Genomic DNA, 23,180 nt, shown 5'->3' on the forward strand with positions numbered 1-23,180 from the left:
ACAGTGGACTCATCTCTGTGCTTGTTCTGTTAGACCTCAGTGCTGCTTTTGATACTGTTGACCATAAAATTTATTACAGAGATTAGAGCATGCCATAGGTATTAAAGGCACTGCGCTGCGGTGGTTTGAATCATATTTATCTAATAGATTACAATTTGTTCATGTAAATGGGGAATCTTCTTCACAGACTAAGGTTAATTATGGAGTTCCACAAGGTTCTGTGCTAGGACCAATTTTATTCACTTTATACATGCTTCCCTTAGGCAGTATTATTAGACAGCATTGCGTAAATTTTCATTGTTACGCAGATGATACCCAGCTTTATCTATCCATGAAGCCAGAGGACACACACCAATTAGCTAAACTGCAGGATTGTCTTACAGACATAAAGACATGGATGACCTCTAATTTCCTGCTTTTAAACTCAGATAAAACTGAAGTTATTGTACTTGGCCCCTTGGAATTGATTGATTGATTTTTAACTCTATGGAACACTTGCTTTGACAATGTAAATATATGTTTCCCATCTCAACAAAAGCTCCACTGAAACTGAAATTGAATTGAGCGAGAGGAGAGGAAAGGAGGAGGTGGTTCACTCATTTTAACATTAAAACAAAAGTAAAGAGTTTTCAAGTGTTTACAAACCGTTTACAAAAATGATCACATGATCTCATTTGTATGAACAGTGAACTTTTGTGTTCCACGCTCATTAAAGCAGCAATTTAACGATCATAAACCATCAGTCTTCAGCACACAGCTTCACTTAGTGCAACAGGAAACTCTAGAAAACTATGATTCAGAAATATTTTCATCCAGGTTTTATCCTTTACAATGAAATCAGTCCAGGTTCAACTCTTGTTCAAATAAAACAATTATTAAAGGGGTTATATTTTTCAAAAAAGAAAAAAAAAAAGAAGAAAGAACTAACACAATCCCACTTAAAATTTAAAAAACAAACAAACAAAAAAACCTGTCAAGATGACAGAAAAACTGCCTGACAACTCAATGGATTTATGTCCACCAAATATTAAGGTCTTTTTAACCTTTTAAACTTTATTTATGACCTGCACTTAATGTAAAGTTACGTGAAATATAACAGAAATATGTCATATTAAAGTTAAATTGCCTCAAGCTGTCTTTTACAGTAGATTACAAAACATTACAAATCTTGATTTACTTTAATGTATTGTGCCCAATGATGTGTGAGAAGGGCCCATGACTTCAGGCACTGATCGACTGTTAGCCCATACCACTCTTTTAAAATATGAATTGCTGCTTGTTTGTAACAAATGGTAAATGGACTGCATTTATATAGTGCTTTTCCATCTGCATCAGCAGCTCAAAGCACTCAGGGTGCTGCCATGCAAGGCAGTCACTATGCACCAGGAGCAACTAGGGGATTGCCCAAGGGCCCTTAGCAATTTTCAAGTGTGGCTGGGGTTTGAACCGAGGATCCTCTGGGCTGAAGCCCATCGCTTAACCACTAAATCATCACCTCCCCCCAAAGGTTCTGCGCACAGCACTACTTGATTTGTTAGATGTCACAAGTTCAGCCTGTTAGTGCTGAAGGCTGCTGTCCCACAGGCGGGCACAGAAGAAGGTAGCAGTGTGCAGACTGGAGCACTTCATAATGTTATTTGTAGCCTTGGACTTTTTGCGTGAAAGTCATGTTGAAAGCTTCTGTGAATGAAATGTATGCTGCAAAACAAAGTTTTGACACCTTTTACTGCAGGAAACTATCATCCTCAAATACAGTAGTGTTCAGAATAACAGTAGTGCTATGTGACTAAAAAGATTAATCCAGGTTTTGAGTATATTTCTTATTGTTACATTGGAAACAAGGTACCAGTAGATTCAGTAGATTCTCACAAATCCAAGACCAAGCATTCATGATATGCACACTCTTAAGGCTATGAAATTGGGCTATTAGTAAAAAAAAAAAAAGTAGAAAAGGGGGTGTTCACAATAATAGTAGCATCTGCTGTTGACGCTACAAACTCAAAACTATTATGTTAAAATTTTTTAGCAATCCTGTGAATCGCTAAACTAGTATTTAGTTGTATAACCACAGTTTTTAATGATTTCTTCACATCTGCGAGGCATTAATTTTGTTGGTTTGGAACCAAGATTTTGCTCGTTTACTAGTGTGCTTGGGGTCATTGTCTTGTTGAAACACCCATTTCAAGGGCATGTCCTCTTCAGCACAAGGCAACATGACCTCTTCAAGTATTTTGACATATCCAAACTGATCCATGATACCTGGTATGTGATACATAGGCCCAACACCATAGTAGGAGAAACATGCCCATATCATGATGCCATGCTTCACTGTCTTCACTGTGAACTGTGGCTTGAATTCAGAGTTTGGGGGTCGTCTCACAAACTGTCTGCAGCCCTTGGACCCAAAAAGAACAATTTTACTCTCATCAGTCCACAAAATATTCCTCCATTTCTCTTTAGGCCAGTTGATGTGTTCTTTGGCAAATTGTAACCTCTTCTGCACATGTCTTTTATTTAACAGAGGGACTTTGCGGGGTATTCTTGCAAATAAATTAGCTTCACACAGGCGTCTTCTAACTGTCACAGCACTTACAGGTAACTCCAGACTGTCTTTGATCATCCTGGAGCTGATCAGTGGGTGAGCCTTTGCCATTCTGGTTATTCTTCTATCCATTTTGATGGTTGTTTTCCATTTTCTTCCACGCGTCTCTGGTTTTTGTGTCCATTTTAAAGCATTGGAGATCATTGTAGATGAACAGCCTATAATTTTTTGCACCTGCGTATAAGTTTTCCCCTCTCCAATCAACTTTTTAACCAAAGTACGCTGTTCTTCTGAACAATGTCTTGAACGTCCCATTTCCTCAGGCTTTCAAAGAGAAAAGCATGTTCAACAGGTGCTGGCTTCATCCTTAAATAGGGGACACCTGATTCACACCTATTTGTTCCACAAAACTGACAAACTCACTGACTGAATGCCACACTACTATTATTGTGAACACCCCTTTCTACTTTTTTTTTTTTTTTTTTTACTAATAGCCCAATTTCATAAACTTGATTGTGCATATCATGAATGCTTGGTCTTGTTGGATTTGTGAGAATCTACTGAATCTACTGGTACCTTGTTTCCCATGTAACAATAAGAAATATACTCAAAACCTGGATTAATCTTTTTAGTCACATAGCACTACTATTATTCTGAACACTACTGTATCTGTATCGACTTCCAAACCTTGTAAATAATCGGTATCGGCCCTTAAAAATCCATATCGGTCCACTCATAGTACTAATTATTTGGCAATAATTTAATTATCATCCAACATAATCATAAACAAGCACGTCAGTCATCGGCATGCTGCTCAGCATACACTAGGACGTCAGGAAAGGTCAGTTATACTTGTGCCAGTTTGAACATTGAACTCTAAACTTTTCAGAAGCTCAGCTGGACTCCCAGATGCCTTGGAGCATAAGGAAATCCTGTGCAGGCTTGATGCATCCTGCAGTCAAATTTTCGTATTTGGCACAGAAAGAATGACCCTGAGATATCATGACTTAAAGACAGACTATACACCAAGTAGTTATATGGATTTGCACCGGGCCTTCTTAAGACAAGCACTGATGGGGCAGAGGTAGGTGGCAGTCCACAGAGCTCCAGGGAAAAAAAAAAAAACTAAAAAAAAAAAAAAACTTACAATTTCCTAACTTTTGTCATGTGATGGGCATGCTCGGGAGGACTCGGCGCTGAACATGGCTAATCAAGAGCTCAAAAATTCAGCCGATATGCAGTTGTAGTTGTAGCACAGCCCGTTCCAACACATCAAAAACCAGCTTTAGTTTTTAAAGCTGTTATTTCTTTTGAATACCAAGTCAAACTTCTTTCTCTTGCATAACCATGGAGGGTTTTGATGGGAATCAAGAACCAGTTCCAGTTGAGAACCAGTTCCAAATTTTTCAATCCATCAGGATTATATGATATGCCTCAGATGTTAGCAGAATTCTTATCATTGCAGGGAAGTTTCTGTGAGCGTTCTACATTGCAAAAACCCATGTATAATGATGTCAGATGTGATGCCATAAGGTCAAATTCTGCATCTACCAGAACAACTGCATCAATACAGAAAACCTGCATAGGATAACATTTTTCCACATGGAAAACTGATCAGGAATTGATAAGGAAATCAATAAAGGATCAGACCAATAAGCAGAATCGATAATGGCGTCAACATCAATAATCAGTTCCCATCCCTACGCCTTATGAAGCAGGAGCTTTATGTAGTAATATTCAAGATCAATAGGATTTGGTGTGGAAATGTGAATGACCACAAAATGGTGACCAATACTGGCCCCAACAAAGCGCGATTACAACACAGTATTGACATTCAGCAAAACAGGGTCAGCAGCAGCTCTGACAGAGACAGAGAGAGACAGAGACAGAGAAACCTCAGCCACACATCACAAACCATAAAATCCAACACATACACAACACCTGAACTGCTACTTTTAGCATAACAGATCTGATAACCAAAACCGATAGCCTTCCAGAAGACAGCAAGTTCTCAACTGAGAATTATGGAGCGTTACTTTGTTTTTTAAATCCAGTCTAAAACCCCAAAGCAGCAACATGATTCCTGAAAAATAACTGCCCCCCCCCCCAAAAAAAAATTCTTGCATGGACTTTGAGAACTGATTTAGGGTAATTTTGCTGAATCTGAACCTGAGCTCAGATTTCCTCTATAACATCAGGGTTTTTTTTTGCAATCTGCATGTTCCTTTTAATGGATTACGCAAAAGTTGCTCATTCACTCACGAGTTTGTCACCACAAATCATGTCAAAAGCAGCTTCAAAAGCATAGTTTTTAAACCAGGTTTGCAAAATGTGAACATGAGCCATAATACTGTTTCTTCTGTGTTTCGCAGTTGTGAATCTCGCGCCATTTCGTGGCCCGTGACTCACACTAGAGGTCAGTATCAGTAGAGTTCCGGTTCAGGGCACAATGTAAACACACCTCGTGAAGCGAAGGCAACAAGACAACATCAATCAATCAATCAATTTTATTTATATAGCGCCAAATCACAACAAACAGTTGCCCCAAGGCGCTTTATATTGTAAGGCAAGGCCATACAATAATTACGTAAAACCCCAACGGTCAAAACGACCCCCTGTGAGCAAGCACTTGACTACAGTGGGAAGGAAAAACTCCCTTTTAACAGGAAGAAACCTCCAGCAGAACCAGGCTCAGGGAGGGGCAGTCTTCTGCTGGGACTGGTTGGGGCTGAGGGAGAGAACCAGGAAAAAGACATGTTGTGGAGGGGAGCAGAGATCGATCACTAATGATTAAATGCAGAGTGGTGCATACAGAGCAAAAAGAGAAAGAAACACTCAGTGCATCATGGGAACCCCCCAGCAGTCTAAGTCTATAGCAGCATAACTAAGGGATGGTTCAGGGTCACCTGATCCAGCCCTAACTATAAGCTTTAGCAAAAAGGAAAGTTTTAAGCCTAATCTTAAAAGTAGAGAGGGTGTCTGTCTCCCTGATCCGAATTGGGAGCTGGTTCCACAGGAGAGGAGCCTGAAAGCTGAAGGCTCTGCCTCCCATTCTACTTTTACAAACCCTAGGAACTACAAGTAAGCCTGCAGTCTGAGAGCGAAGCGCTCTATTGGGGTGATATGGTACTACGAGGTCCCTAAGATAAGATGGGTGAATAAGATGAATGACATATCCTGATCAAAAATGACTCCAAGATTTCTCACAGTATTACTAGAGGTCAGGGTAATGATCTGGTTAGACACAATGTTTCTAAGATTTGTGGGGCCAAGTACAATAACTTCAGTTTATCTGAGTTTAAAAGCAGGAATTAGAGGTCATCCATATCTTTATGTCTGTAAGACAATCCTGCAGTTTTAGCTAATTGGTGTGTGTCCTCTGGCTTCATGGATAGATAAAGCTGGGTATCATCTGCGTAACAATGAAAAATTTAAGCAATACCGTCTAATAATACTGCCTAAGGGAAGCATGTATAAAGTGAATAAAATTGGTCCTAGCACAGAACCTTGTGGAACTCCATAATTAACCTTAGTCTGTGAAGAAGATTCCCCATTTACATGAACAAATTGTAATCTATTAGATAAATATGATTCAAACCACCGCAGCGCAGTGCCTTTAATACCTATGGCATGCTCCAATCTCTGTAATAAAATTTTATGGTCAACAGTATCAAAAGCAGCACTGAGGTCTAACAGAACAAGCACAGAGATGAGTCCACTGTCTGAGGCCATAAGAAGATCATTTGTAACCTTCACTAATGCTGTTTCTGTACTATGATGAATTCTAAAACCTGACTGAAACTCTTCAAATAGACCATTCCTCTGCAGATGATCAGTTAGCTGTTTTACAACTACCCTTTCAAGAATTTTTGAGAGAAAAGGAAGGTTGGAGATGGCCTATAATTAGCTAAGATAGCTGGGTCAAGTGATGGCTTTTTAAGTAATGGTTTAATTACTGCCACCTTAAAAGCCTGTGGTACATAGCCAACTAACAAAGATAGATTGATCATATTTAAGATCGAAGCATTAAATAATGGTAGGGTTTCCTTGAGCAGCCTGGTAGGAATGGGGTCTAATAGACATGTTGATGGTTTGGCTAGTAACTAATGAAAATAACTCAGACAGAACAATCTGAGAGAATGAGTCTAACCAAATACCGGCATCACTGAAAGCAGCCAAAGATAACGATACATCTTTGGGATGGTTATGAGTAATTTTTTCTCTAATAGTTAAAATTTTATTAGCAAAGAAAGTCATGAAGTCATTACTAGTTAAAGTTAATGGAATACTCAGCTCAATAGAGCTCTGACTCGTTGTCAGCCTGGCTACAGTGCTGAAAAGAAACCTGGGGTTGTTCTTATTTTCTTCAATTAGTGATGAGTAGTAAGATGTCCTAGCTTTACGGAGGGCTTTTTTATAGAGCAACAGACTCTTTTTCCAGGCTAAATGAAGATCTTCTAAATTAGTGAGACGCCATTTCCTCTCCAACTTACGGGTTATCTGCTTTAAGCTGCGAGTTTGTGAGTTATACCACGGAGTCAGGCACTTCTGATTTAAAGCTCTCTTTTTCAGAGGAGCTACAGCATCCAAAGTTGTCTTCAATGAGGATGTAAAACTATTGACGAGATACTCTATCTCACTTACAGAGTTTAGGTAGCTACTCTGCACTGTGTTGGTATATGGCATTAGAGAACATAAAGAAGGAATCATATCCTTAAACCTAGTTACAGCGCTTTCTGAAAGACTTCTAGTGTAATGAAACTTATTCCCCACTGCTGGGTAGTCCATCAGAGTAAATGTAAATGTTATTAAGAAATGATCAGACAGAAGGGAGTTTTCAGGGAATACTGTTAAGTCTTCTATTTCCATACCATAAGTCAGAACAAGATCTAAGATATGATTAAAGTGGGGGGTGGACTCATTTACATTTTGAGCAAAGCCAATAGAGTCTAATAATAGATTAAATGCAGTGTTGAGGCTGTCATTCTCAGCATCTGTGTGGATGTTAAAATCGCCCACTATAATTATCTTATCTGAGCTAAGCACTAAGTCAGACAAAAGATCTGAAAATTCACAGAGAAACTCACAGTAACGACCAGGTGGACGATAGATAATAACAAATAAAACTGGTTTTTGGGACTTCCAATTTGGATGGACAAGACTAAGAGTCAAGCTTTCAAATTAATTAAAGCTCTGTCTGGGTTTTTGATTAATTAATAAGCTGGAATGGAAGATTGCTGCTAATCCTCCGCCTCGGCCCGTGCTACAAGCATTCTGACAGTTAGTGTGACTCGGGGGTGTTGACTCATTTAAACTAACATATTCATCCTGCTGTAACCAGGTTTCTGTAAGGCAGAATAAATCAATATGTTGATCAATTATTATATCATTTACCAACAGGGACTTAGAAGAGAGAGACCTAATGTTTAATAGACCACATTTAACTGTTTTAGTCTGTGGTGCAGTTGAAGGTGCTATATTATTTTTTTCTTTTTGAATTTTTATGCTTAAATAGATTTTTACTGGTTATTGGTGGTCTGGGAGCAGGCACCGTCTCTACGGGGATGGGGTAATGAGGGGATGGCAGGGGGAGAGAAGCTGCAGAGAGGTGTGTAAGACTACAACTCTGCTTCCTGGTCCCAACCCTGGATAGTCACGGTTTGGAGGATTTAAGAAAATTGGCCAGATTTCTAGAAATGAGAGCTGCTCCATCCAAAGTGGGATGGATGCCGTCTCTCCTAACAAGACCAGGTTTTCCCCAGAAGCTTTGACAATTATCTATGAAGCCCACCTCTTTTTTTTCAGGCCACGGCAGAAGTTTATCACAGGCACTAAACCTCTTCTCGATAACCCTCTCAACTTGAGAGAATGTGTCATCATCATAATTGCTTGTGAACTCGCTGAATCTGCGCCATTCACATCCTTGCTTTGCCATTGTTTACATGCACTGTGAGACGCTGGAACTCTGCTGGCACCGCGGTGCATTCTGGGAAGTACAGGGGGATTATGGGAAACGTTGAAACACCAAATGGCGCCAAAGAAACTGCAGCTTTTGCTTCAATGCTTGATGTAAGAAATATGTTTTCATATCTCAAAAAGATGATGTGATTGGCAAAAACTAACACCAGATTCGAATTCAGTGCCCCCAAATTACCCAAAATTCGTTGGAAAAACCCCATGCAAGAAAAATCGTGTTGACCAGTGTAATACTCATCAGGTGTCTCATGAAGCGTGTGTGGTTGTTTGGATGGTTGAGCGGAGGAGGTGCAGAACACTAAAGAGGGGTTAGGGTAACAGGCACAGATGCGTATAGACCTCTGGGCAGCTAGCTTGTTAGCAAAGCGTATACTAGCTTTACAGCATGCAGATCATAAACAAACAGATCCATTCTGTGCAGACCATCAACAGACTGCCTGCATCCGAATATCCAAAAACCAATGACAGCCATCCAAGTCAAAAACTCACACCGGACAAGACCAGTGTCAAAACTGACATCAGATTGATATTAGGCAGCAGATATGCTTCAGATGGCTAATGAGATGTAAAATCATTTAAACACAAAACTACAATTCTACTGCCATATTCTACACATGAACATACTCATATTTTACAGAGAATTCAGATGTGAAAATGTTTGTTACTTGGCTTGCCCAAATCAAACACTTTGGTTATTCTTTAAAACCTTGATCATCTTGCAGATAAGGTCTTAGAATAATGATTAGCTCATTATGGATGTCCCACCCACATATAACAAGATTAAGAGCTTGTATAAAATTGTTTTATGGGCAATATGTCGACCAAAATGCAGTAAATGATGCTTACTGTCATGCAAATGTTGTCACAAAATACAAAAAACAAAACAAACAAAACCACAAAGAATAGAGCCGCCTTAAAAAGACTCCACACAAGCCAACTTTTCAAAATCCTGCAGAGACACACACACGCACACACATAAAATCCATAACACACAACTGATTACTGGAAGTGACTTCATTCTTCGTTAAAATTACCTTGGGGAAGGTTGAAGCAGACTACTTACCGCTGTGTCACCTGGAATGTGCTGTATGTGAAATACAGCTTGTCTGAGGAGCAAGCAGTGTCCAGAGTGGGAAACGATGTGTGATTACAAGGAAATTCACAGCTGCCGACAACACATGGTTTATAAACATGAGACAGTAGTGACCTATGACCTCAGAGCAGATAGGATGGGTCAAAACCACAGGCCATTTAATTATACATGCACACCCTCAAAACAGCAACAGAGCCAATGTTCTCCAACACTGGCAAATAAGACAAAAGACAATCTGCATTACTTTGACAGTTGTTACACGAGCTACAATATTAAACAAAAGTAATCAATTTTAAATGCACACAGAACTCAGAATTCTTTTGGTTTTCTACCAAAGCTATGAACTGAGTCAAGAAACCAAAAACACCCAGAATGTGAAAATCTAATGTTCCAGAACAGAAACAATTATTTGAAATAATGGTAGTGGGTGAGTAGCATTATTTTTTCTCTTATTACAAATGAAAATATTTTGTGTTTGCAATAATTTGGTGCCAAGTTCACTTCCTGTCTTCCCTTAAGCATTATGTATGTCTGTATCGCAGAGAGAAATTTACCAACGGCAGGCAGTTAAAACTAAAATGTGGCGAGGTTTCCCCATTTCCCAGCAGAGGAGGCAAATACTGTGCTAGGTACCTTAAAGATTTTGGTAGGCAGGCAAATATGCAAAGAGAAATAATGTTGGAAATAGTTGGCTAGCTCCAGTCTACTGTATGTGCTCGGTATAATCTAACCAGCATTTGTGTGAGAGAACACAGAGTAAAATATAGCCTGTATCAAGAGACATTTTGGTCAAATCCAACAGATAATGTACATATGGTTAATCAATGGAACATTATTAACTGGGTATTTCATTTGGTTCCAACCATTTCAGGAATGACCATTTTGAGGTGGAACCCAAAATCAGAATTTTTTTTAGTAAACATTTGTCAAGAATTAAGCCATTTAAAACAAATTCTCATTTATGACTTTGGTTCATAGACTTACAATTTTTTTTTTTGTTTAACGGGAAGACAACTCCTGAGATCAACAGTATATATTCAGTATGTAATGGGTTTGCCCTAATAAAGTTACACTGCAATCACCGAAACAAATTCAACACAGTTGATGTAATTAGTTTTTCTGAGTGAGAGACAATGAATTAACTGCATTCACTGATAAGAACAGAGCAAAAACAACACACTATAAAACAAGCTTTAGACACCATTAAAGTAATAATCCTATCATTGATGAGACAATTAACAGGCTGCTACCTGGGAAACTGAAAATTTTCAAAGCTGATGTTATTCATTTACTTGCTTACTTATTGCTCAGGAGCTTTGAGGAAAAGTCATTCATGCTTACACAATATGTCAGATGATGCTTTTCAAAGCAGGAAAGCATCCACATAACTAATGCTTTATCTCATACTTGAAATGGATAGAAAGCAGCCCTGTAATTCCAGCATCTGCCCAGTTTGCAGCCACTTTAAAAGGCACATCAGACATACTTGACTCCTGACGGCTGCTTTCAAATTAATTTCTTTGATCAAAGTGCAAGCTCAAATGATCACCTCATATTCTACATGACTGGGTGACACTCCTACACAGAAACATCTTACTTGTATCTGAGTGTGCTTCTTCCAGCAAGGTGAATACCACAATGCAGATTTACTTGATGAAAAAAAAAAAAACTGAAGAAAATGCTGCAAAATAAAGCTGTTGGTATGACACTGTAGAAAAAGATACTTATGCTATGAAGTGCATCTGTCAAAGAAGATATAAAATAACAAAATGGACATGATCTTCATATTTATCATACCAGTATTGCCCTTTAATGCAGTAAAGCTTTCCTTTAAAAAAGCACTGAAGTCTAGGTTTAATGATCTTGACTTCATGTGACTGTTGCAGAATCAATGGATGCACCGACTGTTGTACCTGACAAGATGAGTAAGGAGTTGGACTGTCAATGTCCTGAATTAAGATGATGATGCAGGCGTTCAATGGATTCCTGGACTTGGCCATTGGAAGTGTATCAGTACACAGAGAAAGCGTCAAACGTTTAGAGAGATTCATGTACAGTGGGACAAATAATTATTTGATCCACATTTTGCAAGTTTTACCACCTACAAAGAATGGAGAGGTCTGTAAGTTTTATCGTAGGAACACTTCAACTGTGAGAGACAGAAAAAAAAAAAAAACAGAAAATCACATTGTATGATTTTTTTTTTTAAATAATTAATTTGCATTTTATTGTATGAAATAAGTATTTGATGCACTAGAAAAACAGAACGTAATATTTGGTACAGAAACCTTTGTTTGCAGTTAGAGAGCTCAGACGTTTCCTGTAGTTCTTGACCAAGTTTGCACACTGCAGCAGGGATTTTGGTCCACTCCATACAGATCTTCTCCAGATCTTTCAGATTTGGAGTTTCAGCTCCCTCCAAAGATTTTCTATTGAGTTCAGGTCTGGAGACTGCCAGTCCACTCCAGGGCCTTGAAATGCTTCTTACGGAGCCCCTCCTCAGTTGCCCTGGCTGTGTATTTGGGGTCACTGTCATACTGAAAGACCCAGCCACGACCCATCTTCAATACTCTTACTGAGGGAAGGAGGTTGTTTGCCAAAATCTCACAATACATGACCCCATCCATCCTCCCTTCAATACGGTGCAGTCATCCTGTCCCCTTTGCAGAAAAGCACACCCAAAAATAATGTTTCCACCCCCATGCTTCATGGTTGGGATGGTGTTGGGGTTGTTCTCATCCTCCAAACACGGCAAGTGGAGTTGATGCCAAAAAGCTTTTTTTGGTCTCATCTGACCACATGACCTTCTCCCATGCCTCCTCTGGATCATCCAGATGGTCACTGATGAACTTCAAACGGGCCTGGACATGTGCTGGTGTGAGCAGGGGGACCTTGCTTCCCTGCAGGATTTTAAACCATGACGGCATCGTGTGTTACTAATGTAATCTTTGTGACTGTGGTCCCAGCTCTCTTGAGGTCATTGACCAGGTCCTCCTGTGTTGTTCTGGACTTTCTCAGAATCATCCTTACCCCAGGAGGTGAGATCTTGCATGGAGCCCAAAACCCGGGAAACTTACAGTCATCATGTGTTTCTTCCCTTTTCTAATAATTACGCCAACAGTTATTGTCTTCTCACCAAGCTGCTTACCTGTTGTCCTGTAGCCCATCCCAGCCTTGTGCAGGTCTACAGTTTTGTCCCTGGTGTCCTTAGACAGCTCTTTGGTCTTGGCCATGGTGGATAGGTCGGAGTGTGATTGATCGAATGTGTGGACAGGTGTATTTTATACAGGTAACGAGTTCAAACAGGTGCCATTAATACAGATAAAGAGTGCAGAATAGGAGGGCTTCTTAAAGAAGAACTAACAGGTCTGTGAGAGCCAGAATTCCTGATGGTTGATAGGTGATCAAATACTTATTTCATGTAATAAAAAGCAAATTAATTTAAAAATCAAACAATGTAATTTTTCAGTTTTTTTTTTTTTTTTTTAAGATTCTGTCTCTCACAGTTGAAGTGTACCGATGATAAAACTTACAGATCTCTCCATTCTTTGTAGGTGGGAAAACTTGCAAAATCGACAGTGGATCAACTACTTATTTGCCCCACTGTATTTTCCAGTGATGTTCACATCTCGTGGTTCATGGCTTTTAAGATTGTGAGATGGCCAGGAAGAGCTTATGGAGTCATGAGGTCACTGGAGAGACGTATTTGATTATGCAGATTCCTTTGCAGGAGAATGAAGGTCAAATGTACATTTTGCACAGGATGTGGTGCGTGATTCCATTTACCACAGGGTTCAATGCAGGCAAGCGTGGACCCCTTCACATAGGGCACAGTCTGCACTGTGCTTTTAACTGGGGTAGTGGAGATTTTAAGTCACCACGATGCTGATCTGCCCAAAAGATAGTGGCTCAGCCAAAAAGTCGGTATGTTTGACCAAGACATACCTATGCCACAGAAAAATGCGGAACACAAATGCTACTGAAAGAAAGCAAAAAAGAAAGAAGCGCCTCCAGCAGTTTGGGGAATTCAGGCATGAACTGACAAAGCTCCATTTATGCAGCAACTACTTTCAGGTCTGCTGTCAGCTCTGTACAGACCAGCTTGATGGTCTGCTGAGGAGAGTCCACACAGACACAAATTATAGCGAGCCAGTTTCTCCAACGGAATAAAATGAGAAGTTACCGTATTACTGAAAAACATGGGCCAGAATTTCAAAATCCTGTCAAACAAAATCCACGACACAAACCAGCGCCCAATGTTGAAACTTGCACACAGCATGAGTGACGTGAACTGGTGTACCAAGTTTTACTTTGAGATACCAAGCTGTGAGGTGCACATTCACACTGTGTACTATTTTAGAAATCTAAATGTCTTTGTCAGACAATGCCTAGGCATGTTTAGGGTGTGTGTATATACACTGTCTACGTATACGAGGTCTATTAGAAAAGAAACCGACAGTTTTATTTTTTAAAAAACTATATGGATTTGAATCACGTGTGATTACATCAGCCAAGCTTGAACCCTTGTGCGCATGCATGAGTTTTTTCATGCCTGTCGGTGACGTCATTCGCCTGTGAACACGCCTTGTGGAAGGAGTGGTCCAGCCCCCTCGTCGGATTTTCATTGTCTGAGAAGTTGCTGAGAGACTGGCGCTGTGCTTGATCAAAATTTTTTCAAAAACTGTGAGGCACATCCGAGTGGACACCATTCGAGAAATTCAGCTGTTTTTTGGTGTAAATTTTAACGGCTGATGAGAGATTTTGGATTGTTTCGCTGTAAGGACTTCCCACGGAGCGGGACGTCGCGCAGCGCTCCGAGGCGATGTCGTCATCCTGTTTCAAGCTGAAAACCTCCAAATTTAAGCCTCTTTGACCAGGACGTCGTGAGGAGAACAGAGAACTTCAGAAGAGGTCGGAAATCAGCAGTTTATCCGGACATTCCACTGTTTACAGGAGATTTTTTTAATGAAAGACGAGCGGACGGATTGGAGCGTTTGGCTCGCAGCCGTGCGGCGCGCCCGCCACAGGAAAAAACACCTCCTGTTGATAACCATTTGTAAATCCAGGCGGCTCTTTGGTGGCTTTCAGTTGAGTGAGTATCTGAGATGGTATTGTTAACAGCAGGGCATGTTCCAACTTGTCCTTAAGGCTTCCAACGTGCCAAACGCCATCGAATGTGAGCATTTGCCCACACAAGTCGGTTACGACGACGAACTGGAGTCAGGTCGAGACCCCTATGAGACGACGAGCATGCAGATGAGCTTCCCTGAACGGTTTCTGACAGTTTGTGCAGAAATTCTTTGTTATGCAAACCGATTGTTTCAGCATCTGTCCGAGTGGCTGGTCTCAGACGATCTTGGGGGGAACATGCTGGATGTGGAGGTCCTGGGCTGGTGTGGTTACACGTGGTCTGCGGTTGTGAGCTGGTTGGATGTACTGCAAATTCTCTGAACGCCTTTGGAGACCGCTTATGGTAGAGAAATGAACATTCATACACGAGCAACAGCTCTGGTTGACATTCCTGCTGTCAGCATGCCAATTGCACGCTCCACTCTAAATCTTGCGACATCTGTGGCATTGCGTTGTGTGATAAAACTGCACCTTTCAGAGTGGCCTTTTATTGTGGGCAGTCTGAGGCACACCTGTGCACTAATCATGGTGTCTAATCAGCACTTGATATGGGCACACCTGTGAGGTGGGATGGATTATCTCAGCAAGGAGAAGTGCTCACTATCAAGATTTAGACTGGTTTGTGAACAATATTTGAGGGAAATGGTGATATTGTGTATGTGGAAAAAGTTTAGATCTTTGAGTTCATCTCATACAAATGGGAGCAAAACCAAAAGTGTTGCGTTTATATTTTTGTTGAGTGTACATCACCGTACGAGTGAGGTCCGATTTCGGGTGGAGGAAATATATTCCAGCAGCGCTCGAGGTGCACTCATGGAGCATTCAGGCATGGTCGGTTCATTGGTCCAGGATCAGAATTGGCAGATCATTTTGAACGGCCCCTCGAATGTGATCAGAATGCTGTTTTCAGTCACATTGTGGTCAGACTGCACTCCAACAGCCGTTCAATATTTTTTCCACCTCGACTGTTTTGTACATGTGCAAAACATTCGGGCGGCCACAGGAATCTGCCGGACTGTTTAGACTGCTATCAGAATGCTGTCCGACGTCCTTGAATGCACCTCAACACTTCTGGAATGTGGGTCAAACTTTCATTTGGACGGCATTCAACCTCTAGTGTGACGGGGGTATTAGATTAGTGCAACTATGTACTCAGAGTATACAACTGCTATTGTGTTCTGCATTCTCAAATAGTGATGGACTATAAGCATTTCCGGAGAGTACGGTTTTTTGACAGACGGAGAGTTTACAACCTCAATATTTGAATGAATTAGGTGCACATCCTTTCATGGCATCACAGATAGTGATTACCTCTTTCAAACATAATATTATTATTCACATAACACTGATAATTGGGTCTGAAATGCACTCTATTTCCAGAGAGGACATTTTTGACAGACAACACATTCTATTTTTGAATGCCTGTTTCAGTTGTTTCCCCACCGGGCAATGATCCTGAGCGTTAGATGGTTATAACAATAGGCTTTTCTAGGGAAATTAGTCCATTTAGTGTTACCTACTAAATAAATAATAGTTCTAGGGCAGCCCACCAAAATTACACATCATGGAAATGACACTATGTTCGTAAAAACTGGTATAATTAGAGTTCTGCTGGTTACAATGGGTATCTCAACCAAATGACCATTGCTGCTGATAGGGATAGGTAGATATCCATGTATGTGCAAACTAAACTTGGCTGGTTATTTCTACCTTTCATTAAGCCAAACTTTCTTTAAAATCCACTTCTGAACCCTGATTGTAAAACAGATCCTATACTGTAACCTCAGTACATCCAAGATTCACCAGTATTCACCATTTTTCCAAACAGAAAGACAAAACTATAAGGTCAAACTGACAAACTGTAAAATCTTGTAGAACTGGTCCTGCATGATTTTTAGTGCAAATGTGAAGATGAACAGTGGAGTGTATTTACAAAACAAACACATGGTTTCCAGAGAATGCAAAAGATAAGATCTTAAAATATGATAAAAATCACACAAAAGCAGTTTTTCACCTTTCAACAAATTCTAATAGAAGAACAGACACGTCAAAGGTTTGCAAGAAAAGTAAGCCCTTTCCCACAAGCCCGTGTTCCTGAACTTGTCCACGCAATGTCTAATTAACCAACCATGTGAAAAGAGAAGGCCCTCACTGTGAAGAGGATTCCCATCGAGCAAGTGGGTGTACTTATGGTGTTTTTGAAAGCAACTGGTATGAGCCTGGAAAATACAATTATCCAAGAACAAGAAGGGCCACTTCTACAAAGACACCAGTAAGAATATGAAGAATTGTCAAGATTTGGAACTTTTAACAAATTTTCATTCAAGATGATGCAGCGACAGGGCCAACACTGAAGTAATCAGACTAAACTGAAAGCACAGCAAGTGACAGCAAAGAGTACTAAAGTAACAGAGTATTTCTAGTGGGTGAGAATGTGTCTGATATGGACAACCTCCTGCTGAATGCTACATGTGGTAAACAGCAACTGTGTCCAGAGATTATGAGAAAACATATTGAACACCTTTGATCTGCTGAGACAAAGGTATTCAATTACCCGGTTTCTGACCTATAAGTTGTGCTTTTTTGTTTTGTTTTGCAAGCTGCTCCTACTGATCTGAATGAGGTACAGACTCATCCATATTCTGGAGCACAAGATGGCAGTAATGCATCATTAAGCTGGATGCCAACCACTATGAAACACAAAAAAGAAGAAAATCTGAACGAGGAGGACATGCTGGGTCTTTGAGAATGAGCAAAATTAATAAATCATGCTCTCAAATTGAAAGACCATGCTCTTGAATAAAGAGAGAGAATAACCTTCATATAACTTTGCACTCCACTTATTGCACTTTGTGGGACAGCTGAATACAATAAGAGGGACAACTATGATAAAGGAAAGCTAACAAATGTTTTAAGAATGTATGATCAATTAAAAAGGTTGCATACATTTAGTGAGGTAAACATGCACAAGTCTTCCTTGATTGTTTTCATCTGTTTAGTGGTGATGAAGCACTTTACTCTTGTTCTTTGTGCCTCATACGAAACTACTCATTAGCTAATGAAGAGTTTGTCTTCGTGCAACAAAAAGTAGTGGCACCACATTTCAGAAGTACACTCAACAAAAATATAAACGCAACACTTTTGGTTTATATTTTTTTGAGTATAAATGATAACATACACTGACACAATATATGTTTTTTCCTCTTCACAATGAATTCTGGACAGATTTGACAAATACTTTTAGTTATCCTGAAAATGGTCCTTAGTGACAAATGAAAAATTTCAGCTGTCAAATTTTTTAAAGATCACAAAAGAAGGAACCTCTATAGAAATAATTTTATTATTTTCACCTCACCACACTCTACTTGCTCAGTATTCACTGGTGAGGATGCAAAGCCTTTTTCCAACATTAGCAGGCAGAATGTGAAATCAGTACAGCTTACCTCAACTGTCTACAACACCAACAAGCGAACATATGTCACATGCTTGCAGACAGTGCTTTTGTCTTGTACAACCACCCCAATCCTGAAAAACACAAGAAGTGAAACCTGTCATCAACAAAGATAGTTACTTTGACAGTTTGAAATTTGTAATCCTCTCATGAAAAGCAATTATTCATTGGAATTTGTCCTTCAGCTGCGCAGCCGGTCTCCGGCAAATCTGCTGACATCAGAATCAGCATGGCACATTATCCAGAAACATGCACACAAAAATGACTAAGGGTGTAACGATACATGTATTTGAACCTTTTCGGTACAGGACGTTCGGTTCAGTACAGGGCTGTGCACAGGTGGGTTCGCGCTGCGTGCGTTTACCCGAAATTTCTGGGACTATAGAGCGCACCTGAATATTAGCTGCACCAACCAATTTCAAAAAGAAAATGTACATAAATAAGCCGCGGGCCTCCACATTGTAACATACTGTAAGATATTTACACAGAAAGATGTTAGACAGAGTTTTTAACTTTTAATTAAATTACGTACCGTAAATGCTTTTTTCCCCCGAAGTGCTACACATAAATTGATGTGCACACCATCCAGCGTGCGCACACGGTGTCTCTGCTCCAACAGAGAAACTGAGTAATTCAACTCTTTTCTTGAGATTTCATCACGTGTGCAGCCAGATCGCATGGAGGCAGTGGCAAATAACACTGATGAGGCACAAAGTGCTTGCAGAGCAACTTTCTTCACTAAAATTTAACTTATTACCAGGCAGCACTTTGCAATTATTTTATTTTCCTGTTTGTATTGTTACAATAAATTGTTGGTTAAACAACAAGCAAATTTAGGTTTTGCATTGTGTTCCCCACACTGTACCAAAATGAACCGAACCTTGACCTCAAAACTGAGGTACATATCAAACCGCCATTTTTGTGTATCGTTACACGGCTAAAAATGACAGCAGTCGGCCTAATAACATTCATTATGATAGCACTGTCTGTAGCAAGCACATGTGCTTTAACATGAGTAATAAGAACATTTGTCAAAGACTGGAATCAGAAACCAAATTAAAAAGGTAAATTCTTCATAGGGCAGTCTCCCATTGCTGATTTTTGATACCTGTTTGTGCAGGGTTTTGTGTGTGGCATAAAATAATTTGCCGTATGAGTAGGGATGGATATTGATAAGATTTTTCCGCAATATCAATACCATTATCGATTCCACTTCTCAATCCGATTCTTTATCAATTCCCTTATCAATACCTCCTGTGAATTTTCTGTGTACTACAAGTAGGCTTTAGAGGTTTTCTATGTCAACAACATTTTATTGAGTCTTAAATTAAATATTTATGAAATTGGTCAATGGATCATTGATCTCTGGACATAAATAAAAACAAATACAATCTGTACATGGTGGATCCTAGATCTCTGGACATTAACAGAAATAAACAAAACCTGTAGTTTGTCAAAATCATTTCATTTTAAGTATTGGGACAAATTTAACATCCATAGCCCCTTGAGGTGAGCTCTTGCAGCCGCTGCGCTGCACGTCAGGATGTAATTCATTCAACGGTCCATTATGGATCTGCATGTGGGTGTGGCACAAATTTTATGCTGTATGCGTTCTTGGTGCAACTCCAGTTTACATATAGGCAAGGGTGGGATTGAAACCAGGAACTTCTCATCTGAAAACAAGAACACCAACTGCTCAGGCAATTACTTAGACATGTTTTTTTTTTTATTTGATATTACGTTAAATTTTGACCCCAAATGTTATAAGCGGATAGAACTGGTGCACATAGGAGGATACTCTTGTGTTAAAGTAGATAAAGAAGACAAGCAGGTACAGTCTGAGGTCACTGAGACCTACAGTTCTCTGAGCAGGAGCCTCCTTCTTATTCCTCATCAGCAACAAGAAACCCATGGAAAGCATGTTTCGACTCTTTGTGAGAAGACAGTTTTGAGATGTTAACAGACATGTCTCCTTTTGGAAAAGTGCTGGGAAAAATGCGGAAGTAGCATTTCGCGCATGCTCAGAAACAATTGTGTAATGAGAATGAGAATCCTGGGTAATTATTTTGCACGTCTTTACAAGTTTGGATCTTACCTGGTTGTCAGGAGCTCAGTGTTATGTTTTCGGACGCGGTCGGAGCACCGGCCCAGCGTTTGAAAGGACCCAGCATAAAATAAGCAGAGCACGGTTCAAAAGATAACAGAATTTAATAACATAACAGTGGGGTGCAGTGCTAAACAACTAAAAAGTCCGCGGTCTGGTGAGGTGAAACACGGCGCGCTCTCAACAGCGCAACGGTCCGGAGCACAGCAGTTCGGACCCAGGGACCCCGCCGACACCCCCCAGGTGTGCCGCGACAAACCAAGTCTGTGAAGAAAGAAAACATGAGGTGAGTCCAACTCCACACAGAGAGACACACTCAAAGGTGCACGCAATCAGCAAACACTTCCTCTGGCTTAAATCTATACATCAGATTCTCACCCTGCAGGCACGGAACAACTCAGTTCAAATCTCCACTGCAGCAGAAGCTGATTACACAATTAGCATAATGTGACAGCTCATACAACAAGGTGTGAGGGACACCAAAATCCACTGTCATTACTTCCTAAAAGTCACCAAAACCAAATTACCTCAGGAAGTGTGCTGAAGAGCGTGAGACCTCACCCAATCCCTCCTTCACAGACTGTGGCGTCAAACCTGGAGCGGTCCTTGCGCTCGTGATGGTGAGATTGTCTCCTGACGTCGATCTCACACGTCTGCTCACAAGGTCGAGTCTCTGGCAATCACACACTGTGCATTCAAGGTTTAAATGCAGCAATCTCTGATCAAGACAAAATACACCACAGCTGTGAGTCCTGATGACCTGCACATGATAACAAGCCTCAGGTGTTCAGGGTAAGGTCCTAATGCTCAGCCACTCAGTCCTGAATGCATACCACCTGGTGGGAGAAACAGAAACAAAAACCAAGCCAGCCAAACACCCCAGCCCACAACACTCAGCACTCCCCTGACACCGGACAGTAAGCTCATGTGATCACTGTAATCCTCAGTCAGTCAGGCTGCACTTGTTCGTGAGCACAGCCTGTGAAAAACTAGGCTCTGGAGTTTTGATATTTTGCTAAAATGGCGATGGGGTGTGGCTTTCTGATTCATTTTTCCCACCCAAATTGTAAAATTTAACCAGTTTTAAGTGTTTTTGGTTTGTTTTTTTTTGTTTTTTAAGGCTGGTGGACGTGGGTCCTGCGTGAATTTTTTTATCCCTTCTTTCTCTGCGATTCAGTAGATGCATTTCAGCTGGAGGTTGAATATGCAAGACTTGCAGTCACCGTTTTTTTTTTTTTTAAGTTACCATATTTGTGAAGTGTTGTGTGTTGCCCAAAAAAGCAAAAATGAAAAAGTGAAACACTCAGTGCGAGTCTGAGCAAAACACAGAAGAAAAGAGTGGAATTCCGCTGAGAGGATCTTCTTTCAGAGATTGTTTCAGTGTGGCTGGGGATGGAGCTGTGACTCGCCTGGTGTGAGTGGAGAGCTGAGCCCCTCACACCGGGCAGAGAGAGACAGAAGCTGGCGGCTGGGTGACTAGGAAATGTCAACTGTGGGTACCCGGCCGCCAGGTCAATATTCACTCCCCACGTAGAGCAGAGAGCAGCCAGCAGACCAAACCATGTTTTTTAAAAACAGACAAGCACACTGCTTCGCTTTAAATGCGCAGAAAGTCTATTTCAGATGATCAGCATGGACCGTGTTTCTCTTAAAAGACTTTACTCTGGAAAGCTGCAGCTTTTGGCGCTACACTGATTAGCTCTTACACAGCTTATGCGCAAGGGATATTACAGTGCCACACACAGGCCTGGCATATGTACTACAACATTAAACAGAGCTTCAAGGCACAGAATTTGCCTCAAACATTTTTTAATCAAATTATTTGAGTTACTCGACTAATCGTTTCAGCCTAAAGTATATTAAAATATGCCACCTCACATAATGGCTATGGAAGTGATAAATTAATGGATGAGTGCTGCACATGCACACCAAGTCTGAAACCAACCCATTAAGCATGATACTGCTTAATGGGCTGAAGCCACTGTGTCATTCAGGCCCATGAAATGCGACTCATTAGAGGTACCATATTTAAGACATTAATTCCCAAGATAAGATCAAACAGTTGAAAAACAAAATATGCAAGATGACTGAGGCAAGATACAGATGCACGGCTGATGTCCTGTAGCCTGTAAGCACAGTCATCCAAGTGCAAACTAGGGAAGGATCACAAGGTTACAAAGACGCCGCAGACATAATGATCAGGTGGATGTGCTGTTTACTGCATATAGTTGGCAAGGAAATAAAAATGCGCCATCAAAATGCAGAGTGACACTTACCTCTACTTGCATAGACAAAATCAGAACAGTACATCTTGCTCTCACATACAAGAGGTCCAGATAAAAGCTAGCCTCCACAACAAGTTGAATGTTCTGAGGCTTTTGAGTCAAGTGATTTAACTAATTTGTACAGGGAGGAGGGGAGCACGAAGAGGGAATGTGTGCGAGTCTACGTGTTTGATCAGTGAGCTGTGTCAAGAAGCATCCATCTGCCCAGCTGCTCACTCAAACTGTGTGTGTGGCTTTGAGTCTAACCTTTAGCCGAGGTAAGACCAGATTTTCAATTTTTGCCTTGATCATAATCAGACCAGATAAAACGGTGTGTAGTCTGGAGTTACATGTCCAAATTTGATCAACAACCCCCACCAGTGTTATCCCTGACCTTCCTTTTGATTACAAATGAAGGAAAATGTGCTGCACAAACAGTTACACATGAAAAACTAATTCACAGTAAAATATTATTCAGCATTTCTACTGAAAACTGCACTTGCACAAAAAAGAAAATGTTGACCATAATTTGGTTCAAAAATTAGTTTCATAAATCCTGACCTCTAGTAATACTGTGAGAAATCTTGGAGTCATTTTGATCAGGATATGTCATTCAAAGC

The 23,180-nt window shown here is 40.4% G+C and overlaps 1 protein-coding gene across 4 annotated transcripts in view; it reads right to left on the minus strand.

The window, feature by feature from the left end:
• The window catches only part of slc39a10 (solute carrier family 39 member 10), an 85,232-nt gene that overhangs the window by 32,918 nt on the left and 29,134 nt on the right, over nt 1-23,180 (minus strand). For 2 of the 4 annotated variants that reach the window (XM_034186142.1, XM_034186143.1), the window contains exon 2: nt 18,185-18,266. The exons of the other annotated variants lie outside the window; for them this stretch is intronic. The gene's annotated coding sequence lies outside the window, so the exon portion shown is untranslated. The remainder of the gene's footprint in view (nt 1-18,184; nt 18,267-23,180) is intronic. 4 annotated transcript variants of the gene reach the window in all.

The sequence above is a fragment of the Thalassophryne amazonica genome, chromosome 14 (assembly GCF_902500255.1).
Source record: "Thalassophryne amazonica chromosome 14, fThaAma1.1, whole genome shotgun sequence".
In the NCBI taxonomy this organism is placed as follows: Eukaryota; Metazoa; Chordata; class Actinopteri; order Batrachoidiformes; family Batrachoididae; genus Thalassophryne; species Thalassophryne amazonica.